The sequence below is a fragment of the Schistocerca gregaria genome, unplaced genomic scaffold, assembly GCF_023897955.1.
Source record: "Schistocerca gregaria isolate iqSchGreg1 unplaced genomic scaffold, iqSchGreg1.2 ptg000199l, whole genome shotgun sequence".
In the NCBI taxonomy this organism is placed as follows: domain Eukaryota; kingdom Metazoa; phylum Arthropoda; class Insecta; order Orthoptera; family Acrididae; genus Schistocerca; species Schistocerca gregaria.
Genome location: NW_026061737.1, coordinates 8,611,979 through 8,617,555, shown reverse-complemented (window position 1 = coordinate 8,617,555; position 5,577 = coordinate 8,611,979).

The window sequence follows — 5,577 nt, the reverse complement described above, 5'->3', positions numbered from 1 at the left end:
GTAGTAAAAACCTGAGAAATCCGTCCGTTTTCGTCATTTGTTATCGAATCGACTTAAAGCCAGATGGTCACATGGGCCGCTCTTCTCTCTGAAACGTTTGTACATATCGTCTGCAAAGCTATGTCGCGTGCAGCGGTATGTGGAGACACTAAAATCACCATAGTAGAACACAGATGAAGCATCTAAGTTGATGTAATAGCCAGTAAGAAGTAGTACAATTCAAGTTTTAGGAATCGATTATTGACTTTTTAGCTAGCTTTTTGTGCCTTGGACATGAGCTAGTACCTTAAGATTCTGCATGTAAGGAGGACTAGCAGCCGAGTTGCACGGGAGAATGTGAAAAGTGTTCATATGTAGTAAAAACCTGAGAAATCCGTACGTTTTCGTCATTTGTTATCGAATCGACTTAAAGCCAGATCGTCACATTGGCCGCTCTTCTCTCTGAAACGGTTGTACTTATCGTCTGCAAAGCTATGTCGCGTGCTGCGGGATGCTGAGACACTAAAAGCACCATAGTAGACCACAGATCAAGCTTCTAAGTTGATGTAATATCCAGTAAGAAGTAGTACAATTCAAGTTTTAGGTATCGATTATTGACTTTTTAGCTGGCTTTGGTGCCCTGCACATGAGCTAGGACCTTAATATGCTGCATGAAAGGAGGACTAGCAGCCGAGTTGCACGGAAGAATGTGAAAACTGTTCAAATGTAGTAAAAACATGAGAAATACGTCCGTTTTCGTCATTTGTTATCGAATCGACTTAAAGCCAGATCGTCACATTGGCCGCTCTTCTCTCTGAAACGGTTGTACTTATCGTCTGCAAAGCTATATCGCGTGTTGCGGTATGCGGAGACACTAAAAGCACCATAGTAGAACACAGATGAAGCTTCTAAGTTGATGTAATACCCAGTAAGAAGTAGTACAATTCAAGTTTAAGATATCGATTATTGACTTTTTAGCTGGCTTTGGTGCCTTGGACATGAGCTAGGACCTTAACATTCTTCATGAAAGGAGGACTAGCAGCCGAGTTGCACGGGAGAATGTGAAAAGTGTTCATATGTAGTAAAAACCTTAGAAATCCGTCCGTTTTCGTCATTTGTTATCGAATCGACTTAAAGCCAGGTCGTCACATTGGCCGCTCTTCTCTCTGAAACGGTTGTACTTGTCGTCTGCAAAGCTATGTCACGTGCTGCGGTATGCGGAGACACTAAAATCACCACAGTAGAACACAGATGAAGCTTCTAAGTTGATGTAATAGCCAGTAAGAAGTAGTACAATTCAAGTTTTAGGTATTGAATATTGACCTTTTTGCTGGCTTTGGTGCCTTGGACAAGTGCTAGGACCTTAAGATTCTGCATGAAAGGAGGACAAGCAGCCGCGTTGCACGGAAGAATGTGAAAAGTGTTCATATGTAGTAAAAACCTGAGAAATCCGTACGTTTTCGTCATTTGTTATCGAATCGACTTAAAGCCAGATCGTCACATTGGCCGCTCTTCTCTCTGAAACGGTTGTACTTATCGTCTGCAAAGCTATGTCGCGTGCTGCGGGATGCTGAGACACTAAAAGCACCATAGTAGACCACAGATCAAGCTTCTAAGTTGATGTAATATCCAGTAAGAAGTAGTACAATTCAAGTTTTAGGTATTGAATATGGACCTTTTAGCTCGCTTTGGTGCCTTGGTTATGAGCTAGACCTTAAGATTCTGCATGAAAGTAGGACTAGCAGCCGAGTTGCACGGGAGAATGTGAAAAGTGTTCATATGTAGTAATAACCTGAGAAATCCGTCCTTTTTCGTCATTTGTTATCGAATCGACTTAAAGCCAGATCGTCACATTGGCCGCTCTTCTCTCTGAAACGGTTGTACTTATCGTCTGCAAAGCTATGTCACGTGCTGCGGTATGTGGTGACACTAAAATCACCGCAGTAGAACACAGATGAAGCTTCTAAGATGATGTAATATCCAGTAAGAAGTAGTACAATTCAAGTTTTAGGTATCGATTATTGATTTTTCAGCTGGCTTTGGTGCATTGGACATGAGCTAGGACCTTAAGATTCTGCATGAAAGGAGGACTAGCAGCCGAGTTCCACGGGAGAATGTGAAAAGTGTTCATATGTAGTACAAACCTGAGAAATCCGTCCGTTTTCGTCATTTGCTGTCGAATCGACTTAAAGCCAGATCGTCACATTGGCCGCTCTTCTCTCTGAAACGGTGGTACTTATCGTCTGCAAAGCTATGTCGCGTGTTGCCGTAGGCGGAAACAGGAAAAGCACCATAATAGAACACAGATGAAGCTTCTAAGTTGATGTAATAGCCAGTAAGAAGTAGTCCAATTCAAGTTTTAGGTATCGATTATTGACTTTTTAGCTGGCTTAGGTGCCTTGGACATGAGCTGGGACTTTAAGATTCTGCATAAAAGGAGAACTAGCTGCCCAGTTGCACGGGAGAGTGTGAAAAGTGTTCATATGTAGTAAAAACCTGAGACATCCGTCCGTTTTCGTCATTTGTTATCGAATTGACTTAAAGCCAGATCGTCACATTTTCCGCTCTTCTCTCTGAAACGGTTGTACTTATCATCTGCAAAGCTATGTCGCGTGCTGCGGTATGCGGAAACACTAAAAGCACCATAGTAGAACACAGATGATGCTTCTAAGTTGATGTAATAGCCAGTAAGAAGTAGTACAATTCAAGTTTTAGGTATCGGTTATTGACTGTTTACCCTTCTTTGGTGCCTTGGACACGAGCTAGGAACTTAAGATTTTGCATGAAGAGGACTAACAGCCGAGTTGCACGGGAGAAAGTGAAAAGTGTTCATATGTAGTAAAACCTGAGAAATACGTCCGTTTTCGTCATTTGTTATCGAATCGACTTAAAGCCAGATCGTCACATTGTCCGCTCTTGTCCCTGAAACGGTTGTACTTATGGTCTGCAAAGCTATGTCGCGTGCTGCGGTATGCTGACACACTAAAATCACCATAGTAGAACACAGATGAAGCTTCGAAGTTGATGTAATAGCCAGTAAGAAGTAGTCCAATTCAAGATTTAGGTATCGATTATTGACTTCTTAGCTGGCTTTCGTGCCTTGGACATGAGCTAGGACTATAAGATTCTGCATAAAAGGATGACTAGCAGCCCAGTTGCACGGGAGAATGTGAAAAGTGTTCATATGTAGTAAAAACCTGAGAAATCCGTCCGTTTTCGTCATTTGTTATCGAATCGACTTAAAGCCAGATCGTCACATTGGCCGCTCTTCTCTCTGAAACGGTTGTACTTACCGTCTGCAAAGCTATGTCGCGTGGTGCGGTATGCGGAGACACTAAAATCACCATAGTAGAACACAGATGAAGCTTCTAAGTTGATGCAATAGCCAGTAAGAAGTAGAACAATTCAAGTTTTAGGTATCGATTATTGACTCTTTAGCTGGCTTCGGTACCTTGGACAAGAGCTAGGACCTTAAGATTCTGCATGAAAGAGGACTAGCAGCCGAGTTGCACGTCAGAATGTGAAAAGTGTTCATATGTAGTAAAAACCTGAGAAATCCGTCCGTTTTCGTCATTTGTTATCGAATCGACTTAAAGCCAGATGGTCACATGGGCCGCTCTTCTCTCTGAAACGTTTGTACATATCGTCTGCAAAGCTATGTCGCGTGCAGCGGTATGTGGAGACACTAAAATGACCATAGTAGAACACAGATGAAGCATCTAAGTTGATGTAATAGCCAGTAAGAAGTAGTACAATTCAAGTTTTAGGAATCGATTATTGACTTTTTAGCTAGCTTTTTGTGCCTTGGACATGAGCTAGGACTTTAAGATTCTGCATGTAAGGAGGACTAGCAGCCGAGTTGCACGGGAGAATGTGAAAAGTGTTCATATGTAGTAAAAACCTGAGAAATCCGTACGTTTTCGTCATTTGTTATCGAATCGACTTAAAGCCAGATCGTCACATTGGCCGCTCTTCTCTCTGAAACGGTTGTACTTATCGTCTGCAAAGCTATGTCGCGTGCTGCGGGATGCTGAGACACTAAAAGCACCATAGTAGACCACAGATCAAGCTTCTAAGTTGATGTAATATCCAGTAAGAAGTAGTACAATTCAAGTTTTAGGTATCGATTATTGACTTTTTAGCTGGCTTTGGTGCCCTGCACATGAGCTAGGACCTTAATATGCTGCATGAAAGGAGGACTAGCAGCCGAGTTGCACGGGAGAATGTGAAAACTGTTCAAATGTAGTAAAAACATGAGAAATACGTCCGTTTTCGTCATTTGTTATCGAATCGACTTAAAGCCAGATCGTCACATTGGCCGCTCTTCTCTCTGAAACGGTTGTACTTATCGTCTGCAAAGCTATGTCGCGTGTTGCGGTATGCGGAGACACTAAAAGCACCATAGTAGAACACAGATGAAGCTTCTAAGTTGATGTAATACCCAGTAAGAAGTAGTACAATTCAAGTTTAAGATATCGATTATTGACTTTTTAGCTGGCTTTGGTGCCTTGGACATGAGCTAGGACCTTAACATTCTTCATGAAAGGAGGACTAGCAGCCGAGTTGCACGGGAGAATGTGAAAAGTGTTCATATGTAGTAAAAACCTTAGAAATCCGTCCGTTTTCGTCATTTGTTATCGAATCGACTTAAAGCCAGGTCGTCACATTGGCCGCTCTTCTCTCTGAAACGGTTGTACTTGTCGTCTGCAAAGCTATGTCACGTGCTGCGGTATGCGGAGACACTAAAATCACCACAGTAGAACACAGATGAAGCTTCTAAGTTGATGTAATAGCCAGTAAGAAGTAGTACAATTCAAGTTTTAGGTATTGAATATTGACCTTTTTGCTGGCTTTGGTGCCTTGGACATATGCTAGGACCTTAAGATTCTGCATGAAAGGAGGACAAGCAGCCGAGTTGCACGGGAGAATGTGAAAAGTGTTCATATGTAGTAAAAACCTGAGAAATCCGTCCGTTTTCGTCACTTGTTACCGAATCGACTTAAAGCCAGATCGCCACATTGGCCGCTCTTGTCTCTGAAACGGTTGTACTTATCGTCTGCAAAGCTATGTCGCGTACTGCGGTATTCGGAGACACTAAAAGCACCATAGTAGAACACAGATGAAGCTTCTAAGATGATGTAATAGCCAGTAATAAGAAGTACAATTCAAGTTTTAGGTATCGGTTATTGACTTTTTAGCTGGCTTTGGTGCCTTGGACATGAGCTAGGACCTTAAGATTCTGCATGAAAGGAGGACTAGCAGCCGAGTTGCACGGGAGAATGTGAAAAGTGTTCGTATGTAGTAAAAACCTGAGAAATCCGTCAGTTTTCGTCATTTGTTATCGAATCGACTTAAAGCCAGATCGTCACATTGGCCGCTCTTCTCTCTGAAACGGTTCTGCTTATCGTCTGCAAAGCTATGTTGCGTGTTGCCGTAGGCGGAAACAGGAAAAGCACCATAATAGAACACAGATGAAGCTTCTAAGTTGATGTAATAGCCAGAAAGGAGTAGTCCAATTCAAGTTTTAGGTATAGATTATTGACTTTTTAGCTGGCTTTGATGCCTTGGACATGAGCTAGGACCTTAAGATTCTGCATG